Here is a 15,575-nt window from a genome sequence, read left to right on the forward strand (position 1 = left end):
GATAGCAGTAATGAACATGTTTCGACTTTCAAATTTCCTTCGTATCCTGTACTCTCTCAGAAATGGATAAAAAATATTAATCGCAAAGATTTTGTAGCTGGCAAACACAGTAGTGTATGCATTAAGCATTTTGATGAAAAAATTTGTCGTTCGAGAAGATAAAGCTGTTCGTGATGATGGAACGGCATTAGTAATGGTTTTGCAAGAAAAACAGATCTTCCCTCTTCATGGATATTCATAACCAAAGGTAAGATCTTTTGGCTATCGAAATTAGAATTTTTAAACTGTTCAAAAGTGCTTGTGCTTGTGCTTGTATCTTTAAAAATATTGGACGATTTAAATGTAAGAGTTTTTTTCAATGAAAATAAAATTCCCATTGAAAAGTTCAAATGGATATTTGGAGAAGAAAAACTATGTGATAAATGGTTTAAACTTGAGACAGTGATTAGCCATTTGGATGGTTTTTCTGCTTCTGATATTCATGATGACTGCAATTTAAATTTAGATAAAATATCAGAACTACTGTTGAAATGTGCAGAAACAGAAAATAATCCACATTATGAGATGAACAGATTCAATTAATGCAAATGAAACAGCATTCGTATAGTGCAGAGTTCTTTGCCTGGTCTTGTTATATATTTTATTGTAATCCAAACAGCTACAATATTATACGTAACAGTAAGTATTTTATATTGCCTCATCCGTCATACTTAAGGAAGTTATCTCTGAAAATTGGCCGAGCAGATTCTGGATTACAAACAAGTCACTGGATGTATTTGAAAAAAAAAAATGTGAAATTTTAAATGATTCTGAAAAAATTGTCGATTTATTATTTGATGTGATATATATAAAACCACAAGTTTCGTATAAAAGTGGTCGTGTTTTAGGTGAATTATCCGAAAAACAGAATTATCCGAATTATCTGCAAACATTTATGATAAGCTATATTAGCAAAAAACAGAGATATTGTAGCAATGTTTCCCGTAAAAAACTTATCATCACATCAATTATTAATATTTACAAAACAAGTAATTAACCATGTACAGTCTTGTGGCTATCGAATCATAACTCTAATATAAGACAATAATAGAATTAACAGAAATATGTTCAAAATGCTTTGTGGTGGTGCATTAAAATCCTCATTTATAAACCCTACCATGCATAATCTTCCTATATTTACATTATTTGATACAGTTCATTGGTAAAAGTTTACAATTGGGTGCCCCTCGTTTATTGGCGATTCTTTCTTGACGCCAAGATCGGCGCCAGGAAGTCACAATTTCAAGATGGCCGCTATACAAAACCAAAATAAGAAGTCGAAGAATTGCATAAGATCTGTGTCCATGTACACATCGATCTGTTTTTACTTAAAAAAACATCCTAGAATTGCACAAACTAGGCATTGCGCCTTAAATATGTCCATGTACACATCACTCTGTTTTCATTTAAATAAAATCGGGAAGCTAAAACAAATTTAAAACTATTGTGGTAACCAGAAGTGAGGTTTTATCGCCAAAATTTTTTTAAAAATGTCGCCAATCGAAGGGGCACCCAATTCTACACTAAAGCCAGTTCATTTATTGAAATCTATACGAAACAACTGCTTCAATCAGAACGATTCAAACCAAACATTCGTCAAATATTGTTTACAATTCCAGTGTTCTACATTTAAAAAAATTGTATAAAATAGAAAAAAACGATAATATTAAAATGGCTCCAACTTTATCAAGGAAAGTTTTATTTCCGTCTTCTATAGAGGAACAGAATGTAAGTACTGCCTATTTAAACTTTTTGATGAAAAGACTTTAGCTGCTCTGCAAATTGAATCGCAGAATAATAGAACTCGGTATGGAAAAGATGTCTTAAGAACTAAACAATTTTATTGATGTAATTTTAAAGTGGTAGAAAAATTGTAAAAGTTAAAAACACTCTAAAAAGGCCTTACAGTTTCGATATGTATTTATGCAGCCTATAAGGACAACAGAAGATAAAAGCTTAGAATGTTTATCACAGTTTTGTACGTGGCTGATATCATGGAACGATTTTTGCCCAACAACAAAAAATTGTAAGTCACAAATTGGGAAAACTGTCAAAAGAAGCCCAAGTTGCTCTTCTCCATACAACAGCAACATTGAATGAACTTTCAAAGTATTTGTTAAAGAATTTAAATTACCTTTTATTCCTTCAGGAAAATTTCAGACAGATAACCTTGAGGGACGTTTTGGTCAATTTCAACTAATGAGTGGCTGTAATTATAATGTATCCTTACAGCAGATTATAGAGTCGGAAAGAAAACTAAAATTAATTAGTTTGCTTAAAATGCAATTTCTGAGAAAGGTTGATTTATTTTACAAACATTTTTTCTTGTAATGATATTGAAGATTTTAATGATGATCAACTTATTGATAAGGAATTGGTGATGTTTTGCATCAATCCAACGATGTTAATGTTACAGAAAAAAGATACAATGTGTCTAATTTACATTTCTGGATATGTTTGTAGATCTGTATTGAAGCATATAAATTGTAATCTCTCCAGGGAAAAATTAATTCTTGACAAAGAAATGATAGTTGAATATTGGGAAGATTTTGCGTACTTAGCTGCTATTGATCGAGGGTGGTTTATTTTGGCCAACAGAATTCGTGCTTTTCATTAAATAACAAATTTTAAAATATTTTCAATCCTAATATCTGAAATGTATGAGAAGTTTATATATTCATCAAAAAATCAACATTCTATATTAATAAGTCTAATCACAGAGAAAGTTGAAAACAGGATTATTTGGAATGATAGTATTTGTGAATGTGGCAAATCACTGCATGATTTGTTGAAAAGTTGTGTCACATGCATTTCCAATATATTGCAGAATATTTACTGTAAGGTTAAAAATAACAATTTAAAGGAAACCAATGACCAAAAAAAGAAAAAATGGGTAAATTAAATAATTCTGGAATTTAGGTGAATTTTTTATGTAATTTTAAAGTTAAATAATTAGTATTTGCAAACTGTGCATAACTGAGCCATAGAAACTTGCTGCTGGCCTACTAGTGGCTGAGTGGGTAAAATAGCTGAAAACTGATAGTTTGGTCTGGAGTTCCAATCTCGGCGAATGGGCTGGCTGATAATTACCTTATACGGGCAAATAGAATTGATAATTACCTTATATGATCAAATAGAATCAAAAGTTAATTAAGTTTGAAAAATATTGACAAGTGTGATAGAAGCTGATGAACCAACAAAAAGGAAGATGTTAATTTTAAAAGTGAAATAAAAACTGGGAAGTATGGGATGATAATGCGATAGCAAGAAATCTAATGAATTAGACTGTGACAGCTCCATAAGCGTTTAAATATGTGAATGAACAGAATACAAAGAAATGATGGAGAAAATAAAAATGAAATGGCGGCAAAAACAGAAGATATTCATATCAAATGTAGAAAGAATTAGCTCAACTGAAAATGAGTCAAAACGAATCTGTAGATGCTTACATGAATACAGCTGTAATTCTGAAAAGTAAAAGCATTCAAGTTGGGATGAAATAAGAGATAAAAAATTAATTTACCTCATACTAGAAGGGACATTAAAGTTGATTGTTGTTAAAATTATCAAAAGTAATAAGAGAAAGATATAGCTTCAATTATACAAGTTTTAAGATAAACAAAATTGTAGATCATGATTTAAAAGCAATTTTTACCAAAACTAAAGCAGAAGAAAAGACGAGCGAGAACAATAAAAAAAGATTATGTAGTATGATGTATGAAATGATAGAAGAACTAAGTTCTATGGAGGCTCATGAAGTCTGGAAATTAGTTGAAAGATCTATCAATAAGAAAATTACGATGTTTACGAAAACTACAAAATAAGATTTTTGATGTAAAAACTGCATATTTAAATGGATACTTGAATAAACCAATTTATATGGAACAACCACCTGGATTTAAATCAGATTCAGACTGTCAAGCATTAATAGATTGGATAAAAGAAAACAAAACAAAGTAGTAGTTCAAGGCACATTAATCGAAATCCTTTGCCGTAAGCCAAATCAACTAGCTAAATCATGTTTATTTTTGTAGAGACCTTAAATCAAGGGCTACAATGATAAGCCTGTTTTGGCATTCATATTTCAAAAATTTGAATGGCAAACTTTTTGTTGATGTGAATTAATGATGTTTAACTTAATAATTAATATCTTATAACATTGTAATGATATGCTGGATTTTTCATTGCTTAATACTGCATGCATCTTTTACTATTTGTCTATTATTAAATAAATTTACAGTGTATATTTAATCAGATGTTCTTTCATAAGAATTTTTTATAGCATGATATGGTGCTCATTGGGGTAGATTGCATAGTTATGATCTCACTTTGTTTTCAGGAATTTTATAATATATTTTTGGATATGCTACAAGATTTCTCGTATAATGTTCATGCTTTAGAACATCTTGTTCACTTGTATGTTTATAATTAAAAAGTACCTTAAGATATTGGATTAAATGTTGAAATGTTTTTATGAGAAACAAAAAAAAAAAAAAAAAAATGGCTTTTGCTTCAATACAATTGCATGTAAAATCATAAATGTAAATCAAAATTTTATTTAAATTAATATGTTTATGAATTTTGTTATGAAATATCACATATCTTTTTAATATTTAAGCAGTGTAAATCAATCTAATTAATTTAAGCAATACAAATTAATGTAGTAGTATGTGGTGTATAAAGAGTTTAAATATTTTTTAAAAGAAAAAAAAAAAAAGAATGTCTAAATTAATTGAATACTAAGCATCTGTAAACTATATCCATTTTGGTATATAGAATGATATAGATGATATATTGTAATATCAGTGAGTCGTAGAAACTTATTCAAGTTTATGAAGTTTATTTTTGTGGACCTCGCATCAGAGTCTGCAATAATAATGTTCCATTATTAATATTTAAAAAATTCAAATGACAACTTATTGCAGACGTGAAATGATAATTTCAACTGGCTAATGAGTATCTTATACTATCGTAATGACTCGCAGGATTTTTCGTTGCTTAATATTGTGTATTTTTAATGAGATGTATTAAGAGTGTATTTTTAATAAGATTTTCTTTCATAAGAATTTTTTGGAGCATAATATGATGCTCATTGGGATTGATTGCATAGTTATGATCTTGCTTTTTTTAAGAGAACTTGAAATATATTTTTGAATATTCTGTGTAATGTTTTTGCTATAAAACATCTTTAGAATGAATCTTTTTTCAATATGTAGACTAAACTTCAGATATACTTTTAATATATTAATGTATTAATAAGATTTATGTATTTCACTTAATGTCCACATGTGTATTTATTATTAAAAAGCTTCTTAGGATCTCTGATTGAATCTTGAAAAGTCTTTATGGGAATAAAGAAAAGAAAGAGTTCATTTTGCTTCAATATCATTGCACCAAAAACAATTATAAAGCAATATTATATTAGAATTAATGAATTGATATTAATTTTATTATGAAATACTATATGTGTTTGTTTAGTATTCAAGCAGTATAAATCAGTCTTCATAATTTAAGCAATATAAAATCATCTGAGAGCTTTAACATATTTTTTCTTTTTATTACAAAATGAAAACATCTCATGTTTAGTTCATTACATATGTTATATTTTCATTGCTATTATCATACCGTATAATTTTTATAAATAATTTTTGTGTCCATTTTATTTCCGTATAAAAGTTCAGATATGTTTCAGTTTAATTTAAATCAGCTCTGCTAAATTTACAATATCACTCAAATCTTATTTTTATTTTCTGTTTAATAAATCGGTATTTAGTATTTAAATATCATTACGATGTAACATAGTACGTTATTATTCCTAAAATTCGAAATATTAGTTGTAAAAATTAATTTGACTTGACTTTTGTGTTGGAAATAAAACGCTGCGCACTACATAAATGAAACAGTCGGCTGCGTCTACCGTGGGAACGATCGCCTTCGATTGTGACGTCACAAATCGGTGGAGCAGGCCTGTAGATATCTAGTTGGCCTTGCTATAGCAGGGATGTCAAACTCATAGGTACACTTGGGCCAAACAAACAAGGTTTAACTTTAGGCGGGCCGGGAAAAAAAAAAAAAAAAAAAAAAAAAAAAAATCAATACTCATAGAAACGTAGATTTATTTCGAATAATACAATAATAAACATATATATATTATATAGAAAAGAGGAAAAATTTAATGTTTACGTCCTGATACTTGACATCTCTTCTCTGCTATTATCTTTCCTATTTCGGGAGAAATTTTGTTTGCAGTGATAACTTTCAACGCTGACCCAACGGGAGCATCATTAATACGGTTTCTAATAGGAGACTTATTACCTTTCATGACTGAAAATAACTGCTCGCACCGATAAGTGCTACCAAACATGGAAATAATTTCATATGCGAATTTTCGAGTATTTTCAAACCTGGCTGGTAAATATTTGTAAAATTCAGGCACGCTCACTTCAATGAATTTTGCTTATAGTGATTTCCGGTTATGTTTTTACCACCAATCCTCAAATTCCATATCACAGATTATGTTCTTACTGCATTAATATAAATATTAACAAGACATAGTGCACAATAAAAATTAAACTTTATTTAGGAACATCGCGCATACTCCCCGACAGCCTGCCTGTTTCGCTCTGCTCGCTACTCGTAAGAAGCTTCTCCTCTAGGGTTGCCACACTTATCGGAGGGCGCAAGGCGCGCTCCTTATCGCCATCACCACAGAGTTTCCCCCCAGTTCCTTTAATGGCTATTCAAAGGAACGACATAGGTTATGAAATTATCTCAAGAGTATCCGTACTGTCGGGTATTTTTACATGATTACAAAATTAGAATATAAAATTAGAAAAGATCAAAATGAAATTCAATATATAACAAGGTATTGACACATATAATAAACATGAAATAACAAGAAATATGTTAAGATATGAATTTAAAAAAATGTTTTAAATTGTTATGTAAGAAGCAAGTTTCTTAGGGAAGTGAACATGTCTTCCCGATCTGGTGACAGTTTGTGTCTTAGAGAGTTCGTTTGCAGATTTATTCTGCTGAACTGTCTTTAAGTCTTTATTTGTTTTCAGTTCAGGCAAATTAGAGTCCGAAAGCAAATAGGCTGGTTTCACACGGTCTATAGACACAGTAGATTTCAGACCGTTAACATCAATTGTGAAAGTTTTGTCCGTTCTAGAAAGGACTTTATGCGGACCTGTGTATGGTTGGCACAGAGGTGGCTTTACTCGATCGACACGTAAGTATACATGCGTACACGACTTTAAGGTAGCACTTACGTAACATTTTTCTTGGCAATGTGCAGATGTTGCTATTGGATTCAATTGTTGCATTCTATGCCTAAGATTCGTGATAAATTTGTGTCATACGGAGATATCTTAGATGACGTTATCATATCACTAGGCAGCTTGAGAGTTGTGCCGTACACCAGTTCAGCACAAGATGACTGTAGATCTTCCTTTACGGCTGTCCGAATACCAAGCATAACAACTGGTAGTGTTTCAGTCCAGTTATTGGTCTCGTGAGCCTTGAGAGAAGATTTTAAATGTCGATGAAATCGTTCAACAATGCCGTTGGACATTGGATGATAGGCTGTTGTTGTGATTCTGTTCGTACCCAAAATGCGCGTGAATTCTGCAAAAAGTGCGGATCTCATTTGAGAACCTTGGTCTGTTGTTATGATCGATGGGCAGCCAAAACGAGATATCCAACAGTTGAAGATGGCTCTGCAAATGGTTTCCGTTTTCATATCCGGGATGGGAATGGCTTCAGGCCATCTGGAGAATCTATCTATTAGAGTCAAAAGGTACACGTTGCCTTCTGATGGAGGTAACGGTCCGACGATATCCATATGGATTTCTGAAAAACGTGCATCAGGAAGAGAGAATGTGCCCAGTGGTGCTTTAGTATGCCTAGTAATTTTCGATTTTTGGCAAGATTCACAGGATTTCACCCAATTTTTGATATGACGTTTCATATCGGGCCATACATAACGAGAACAAATAAGCTTCGTAGTAGCTGCAATTCCTGGATGTGACAGATTATGCAGATGATTAAAGATGAGTCTGCGAAAGGAATTCGGAACAAATGGACGAGGAATGTCTGTTGATATGTCACAAAGAATATTACCATCAGAATATTGGCACGGTTTAAATTCCAGTTTCAAAGATGATGTGTTGTTTTTGAGAAGGTGTTGTACCTCCGGATCATGCCGTTGAGCTTCCGAAAATTTTTTAAAATCCAAAAATGGAGATTTTGTTATGGAATCAATTTCGATTCTTGAAAGAGCGTCAGCAACGACGTTTTTTGAACCTTGCACATGCCTAATATCAGTAGAGTACTGAGAAATAAAATCTAAATGTCGCAATTGTCGAGGTGAACATTTATGAGGGTTCTATTTAAAAGCGTATATTAACGGTTTTTGATCCGTATAAATTATAAAATTTCTGCCCTCTAACATGTGTCGGAATTTCTTAATTGCAGAATAAATAGAAAATAATTCCCTATCGTACGCGGACCATTTCTGTTGACTTTTACTGAGTTTCATAGAGAAAAATGCTATAGGTTCCCATGTTTGTTGAGACAACTGCATAAGTGTGCCGCCGATTGCGACGCCTGAGGCATCTACCCAGATGCTTAGCTGGGCTCCGGGAATAGGGTGTCTCAAAAGGGTAGCCTGAGCAATGGCATTTTTGGCAGCAATAAAGGCTTGTTCAGCATTCTCGTTCCAATTTAATTGTGGGGATGAATCCTGAACACGAGAACGAGATTTCTTTTTATTAATATAGCCTTCTAACAATTTTATTAAAGGAGAAAGAATATGTGCTGCTTTAGGTATGAAACATCTATAAAAGTTAAACATGCCTAAAAATCGGCGAAGCTGAGTGAGAGTGGTAGGTTGAGGAAAATCTAAAATACATTTGACTTTGTCAGGAAGAGGTTCAATTCCGTTTTCACTAAGGTGAAAACCTAAGAAATCAATAGATGTTTGACCAAAGGTGCATTTTGAAACATTTATGCAAAGTCCATATTCCTGAAGTTTGGAAAATAAAGCTTTCAAATGCCTGCAATGTTCCTCAGAATCTTTAGAGGCTATGAGCAAGTCATCGACAAAAGCGTAAACGCCTTCTAAATCCCGCGTGACTTCATCTATAAAACGTTGAAAAGTCGCAGATGCATTGCATAAGCCGAATTGCATACGGGTACTTTCGAATAAACCGAATGGTGTGCATATGGCGGTTTTGTGGATGTCGGCTGGGTTAATTGGTATTTGATGGTATGCCTTAATCAGGTCGACATGACTAAAAATTTTAGTACCGTGCAATGCAGCAATAAAATCGGCTAAACATGGAATAGGGTATTTGTCTTTTATTGTTTGAGCGTTCAATGCTCGATAATCTCCTACAGGTCTCCATTCCAGACTTCCCTTTTTTGGAACCATGTGAAGTGGGGATGCATAATTGCTGCTCGAAGGTCTCAAATGTCCCAATTGCATCATAGTTTGAAATTCTTGTTTTGCTATTTTTAAGCGATCTGGAGCTAACCGACGAGGTTTTGCAACCACAGGTGGACCTTTAGTTATGATATAATGAACGGTGTTGTGTTTAACAGGTTGGTTAGGATCTGGTAATCTAGTAACTGAAGGAAATTCTTTTAAAATTTTGTGATATGGTGTATCACTAAATACAGTTTTTACTGAATAAATGCTTGCATTTTTCACGCAACCGACGGTTTTAAAATGCGTTTTTAAATCTTTGAGACATTTGTTTCTGAGATCAGGCACCAATTCAAAGAAATGGAGAAAATCTGCTCCAAGAATGGGTGTACTAACATTTGCTATAAGAAAAGTCCATGTAAACTGTCATCTTAATTTGAAATCCAAAGAAAGTGTTTTTTGACCATAAACATGAATAGTAGAAGAATTAGCAGCGAAAAGTGTTTGTTGGGACGAATTCCGTTTTTGAGAATTATTTGCTGGAAGTAATGACACGTCAGAGCCGGTATCGACCAAGAATGAAAGGTTTGTTCTACGGTCACGAACGAACAGGCGACGTGAAACTTGAGGCAAAGAATAAGTCGCCTCTATTCTTTGCTGGTTTCGTTTCCCTGCCATGAACAAGGTTTTGTACATTTGTCATCTCTACACTTTTTCCCAAAACGTCTATGATACCAGCAAACAGAATAATCTCTCCTTTTGGAATTGCTTCTTTCCTTATTGCGATCTCCGCGATTTGGCGAGCGACCACGAGAAAGAGAAATGCGATCAATACGTTTGTTTAATTTTTCTATTTGTTTAAATAATTTATCCTCAAGAGACTGATCGACTGTGCGAGAAACGGCACAAGTCCCTGGGGTTGGATTTACTTCTAAAATTCTGTCGGCAATTTCTGCAGCTTTATCTACAGTTAAATTGGACACCGCTGCCAAAATAGACTGAACAGTCGAAGGCAAACGTTGAAGGAATAATTCTAACATTAAGTTATCAGGAACATTTAAAGATTCTGCTCGACGTTTCATATTTCTAAGCAAATCGGAAGGTTTTCGAGAACCTAATTCTTCTCCAGATAATAATTGGCGAATTTCTTGCTGAGAAGATTCTCCTGAACGATTTATTAACTCAGTTTTAAGCTTTGCATATGGATCAATAGGGTCTAGTTTCATAAGTAAATCCCGTACTAGTGATGCGATATCTGGAGGAAGATGAGAAACTACATAATTATATTTAGTAATGGATTCTGTGATAGGTTTGGGGGTGGCAAGAGCAAAAGTACTTTCACACATAATAAACCATAAAGATGGGTCTGATCGGTTATAAACCGGAATTTGGACGGCATAAACATCAGACATTGTGCAAGGTTTTTAAGCCAAAATAAAAGGAAAACTTTAACTAAAGAAAATGAAATTAAATGATAAGTAGAAAACAGAATTATAAAATGATCTATAATTACTACTCATCTGTGATCTGGAGGACGAAAATCGATGTAATCCATTACTTCTGGTTTGGAGATCTTGAGTGATGGCTTGTAGTCAAAACCGAAAGTGCTTGAGAACTGTTCATACGATTTAACACAGTCCGGGTTACCATTATGGTGATTTCCGGTTATGTTTTTACCACAAATCCTCAAATTCCATATCACAGATTATGTTCTTACTGCATTAATATAAATATTAACAAGACATAGTGCACAATAAAAATTAAACTTTATTTAGGAACATCGCGCATACTCCCCGACAGCCTGCCTGTTTCGCTCTGCTCGCTACTCGTAAGAAGCTTCTCCTCTAGGGTTGCCACACTTATCGGAGGGCGCAAGGCGCGCTCCTTATCGCCATCACCACATGCTTTCAAATTTGAGTTGCATCGAATCTCGATCACCTCCATTTGCATATGGCTGGGTACTGAGTCAATACTTACTGAGAAAATCGAAGAAAACAAAAAAAAATTGTCTTCGAGGGAACTAAAATCATTAAAGCTCGTTTCAAATTCAGCTGTTAAATTTGAAATTTTTTCTGCGTATTTTTGATACGAACAAGTATCATCTAAACTTGATTTTTTCATGCTGCACGTCGGGAAGTGCGTTAAATCTTCATTTTTAAGTTGTTTTTCCCAAAGAACTAGTTGACATTTGAATGCTTTAATTATGTCCAACATGTTCGTAATGATATGATCTTTTCCTTGTAACGATAAATTTAAATCGGTTAAGTGTTTGGTTATATCAACCAAGAAAGATAAGTCTTGTATCCATATTGGATCGTAAAACAAACTTAAGTCTTGATTTTTCGTTTTTAAAAACTGACATATTTCTTCTTACAAATCCCAGAATTGTTTGAGAATCTTGGAGCAAGATAACCAACGTACCTCGGTATAGTAGGACAAACCCGAATATTCACTACCTAACTCACTTAAGAAAGCAGTGAATTGACGCTGATTTAAACCTCGAGATCTTATAAAATTTATAACTTTTTTTATCTATGAGAAAACATTCTCCATTTATTGCTTTCGTGCATAGAACTTCTTGATGTATAATACAATGCATATGATGAATGTTTGAACCGTGAATTTCACTAAGTTTTTTCTTAGTAATGCTACGAAGCCCTTGTTTTTCCCGGTCATTGATGGAGCGCCATCTGTAGCTACAGAATTTAATTTTGCCAAAGGTAGATTGTATTTCTGCAGAAGTCCAAAAACACAAGTAAATATATCTTCTCCTGTAGTAGTACCAGGCATCGGTATTAATTCCAGTAATTCCTCAAAATTGTTTTCTTGTCACAAGAACGAAGAAACACTGCTAATTGAGCTTTGCCACTAATGTCCGTGCTCTCGTCACAGGCAATGGAGAAACTTTCGAAACTAGATGATTTTGCTTTGATCTGATCACTTAAATTCGCGGCTAAATCAGTAACTCTTTCCGCAACTGTATTTCGAGACAATGAAATTGATTGAAAAGCCTTCACATTTCCAGGACAAACAATTTCTCCAGCTTTCATTAGGCATTCCTTGATGAAATCACCGTCAGTAAAAGGCTTCGAATGTTTAGCTATCAACTCGGACAAGACGCAGCTTGCATGTACCGCCGCTTCACTTTCGTGCAATACTTTACTAAACATGGACTGTTGCTTTTTCACTCCTAACTTGAGCTCTTTCAACTTTTCGTCTCTCATTAATCCTTTGTAATTGTTATATTTCGATTTGTGTTGTTCGTAATGACGTTTAATATTATATAACTTTGATACATTAATAGTATTATTACATATCAAGCAGATTATTTTATCTTTTATTTCACAGCAAAAATATTCTAATTCCCATTTTACTTGGAATATTCTATGTTCGTCAGCGACTTTTCGTTTAATTTTACTACCACTTGCAGACAGACAGACAGACAAAGTAGACAGATGTCTTTTGTTGCACCCGCTAAGTCTTTCTGCACCGATGGGCGAAAAATCAAGCATAGGTGCGAAGGAAAGGTATATAGAAAGGGGGGCAATTTCGTATTTCAGAGGAGAGTAAAAAGGAACTTCGTATATTTTATACGAGTTCGAAAGGCCAGGAAGAAAAGATGGGACAAAATAAAGTAAAAAATAAATGGCCCAAAAGTAATGGAGAGGAAAAAAAAAATTATTTATAATTAAAAAAAAAGGGCCTATAGAAAGAAAAGGAAAGGAAGTAAGAGAATTTTGTTAAAAAAAAAACGATTGTGTTCATGAGTGTAGTCAAAGTTGTTATCATTTACATTAAATACAGTCTTCCAGGTGTGTGTAATGAGTGTGTTTTGTAAAGCTGAATAGAGGTAAAGATGGGGAAAATTAATAATAAAATAATAAATTTTGGGAGTCCAGTCACATAACAGTATAAGTCAAGTTTAGAAGCTAACTTTTGCTATAACAAGGAAACTAAAATTTAAAATTTTTTAAATTTAAACTTTTATTTTTTTACATGGAAACCAATATTAGCCTCTACCTTGAGACACAGTAACAGAAGACACATAAGATCAAGATACATATAATATCATGCAAAGTTATACATTAAACTAAGTAACATCATCTATTGCGGTTTCCAACATATTTATATATTCAGAAAACACCATCAGATAAAATCACAAATCCAAAACAAGGCGAGAACATATCAGCAAAAATAAATAAGTAAATAAATTACGGAGTTTTTTTATTATTATTATTAATTAATTTTTTTAAAAAAATAAACATTTTATTTATTTATTAAGTTAATGGTCATAATTTATTATATGTGTACTATTTTATCAATTTCAGGCACACTGTATTAATATATGCTTTTAATTTAAATAGATAGGAAATATAGATTAAAGGAGCAAAAACTACAACTCTGTACATTCATTGAGGCCCGAGATCGTGTTTTTAGCTCTCGAGACATTCCTCAAAGGGGCCCCAATGGGTAGGGCTAACACTACTGATAAGGGCTACTGATAAGGATAGCGTCCCTACGAGATGGTAACCAAAAAAAAACCACATGATTTAAAGCAATTACTAAGTATTTAATGCCAAAACATAATAAAATGAGCATAATAATAATAATGATCATAATAAATGAATGAATTTAAAGGTACTTTAGTGACAGATATTTGATTTAGCTTAGAGAAAAGAATTTCTACTTATCTGAACGCTCCGTCTTAGTGCTGCAAAAGATTGCAAGGAAGACAAGACCCCCCAGGTACAGGAGAACTCCCAGCTTTGAGAAAGAGACAACGCAAAGGATATTCGCGAAAATTTTCTGAAATAAATGAAGATTTTCCGGAAAACACCTTTGAAAATTCAGGAGCTCTCCCAAGATCCTGCCTCCATCGTACGTGATCACAGCGCCCTCCCTAAAAATGTCAACAGCACGCGGTGTTCCCAGGTGGTCAATGATATAGACATACTGAATACAAAGGGCTGGAATAAACACGGTTAACGTTAAAAAGTTAGCAAAAATTTATTCTTTCCACAAGAGATAAATCAAAATGCTGAAATATTTCTTTAAAAATATTCTAACAATATCACAAAATGTCAAACGTTTAGCAAAAATCAATTCAAAACAGAGAAACTAATTCTATCTCACAGCGAAATCGCTACAAACCAATCACAGCATTAAGTAAACAAACAGTTCGCTAGAACTACAGCTACTACTGAGATGAGTTGTTTGTTCTCGGCTTTTATAAGCTTTATAATTAATTTCTCGAATATACTGGAAACATCTATAAATATCTGGATTTTTGTGGATGGCAACAGCAATTACGAGATATTTATGTATTAGGTATTAAATGCACGCGCTGTTCTATTTTTAACCTTCCAACGCAGCTGTGTTTTCAAAAATCGTCTGCGTTGCTAAGGCAACATGAAGCAAATCTAATTACAATTCTAAATAAAAAAACTAAATAAATAAATAACTATGAAATCCCTAACAATATGAATTAAGTAATAATTAATAATAAAGCAAAGTGCATGCACATGCATGCACCAATCTATCGTACAAAACTATGATTGGAAAACTGAGACCATGAGTTCGGCAACATTCGGCTATCGGGGGATGCGTACAAGTTCTGAGTACACGTGTTCCCCAAAAGCCGAAGGTAGCTGAACGCAAGCTACTCACACGCATTTATCATTAAGTAGTGTGTGTGTCAGCTCGCTGTGAGTAATCTAACAACACTGAATAAATTATCGTTAATTACTTAGCAGTAAACATTTCATTTTTTTCTTCGTCGATATGTTATTTTATTATTATATATTATTATTTGCCGATATATTGGCCGGACCGCAAAAATATTTGTTGTGGGCCGCGAGTTTGACATCCTTGGTGTACAGAGTAACTTGGAAGTAGGCGCTCAATCCCGGAACGAATTCCATTGTTTGCTGGAAGAGTCCAAGATTTGTAGGTATGGTACATGAAAGAAGGGAGGAGCTAAGAGGAGAAAGGAAAAGGGATTTTGAGTATAGGGAATTTCAGTCGTTCCGGGAATGAGCGCCTACTATGAACGGGCTCCTGCTTTGTGAGGGTAGCTGGCGTTTCGTTAGGAAGTGTATTATTTATT

Source organism: Stegodyphus dumicola, chromosome 10 (assembly GCF_044657685.1).
Source record: "Stegodyphus dumicola isolate Sdum_Otavi_A_Nest chromosome 10, ASM4465768v1".
Classification (NCBI taxonomy): Eukaryota; Metazoa; Arthropoda; class Arachnida; order Araneae; family Eresidae; genus Stegodyphus; species Stegodyphus dumicola.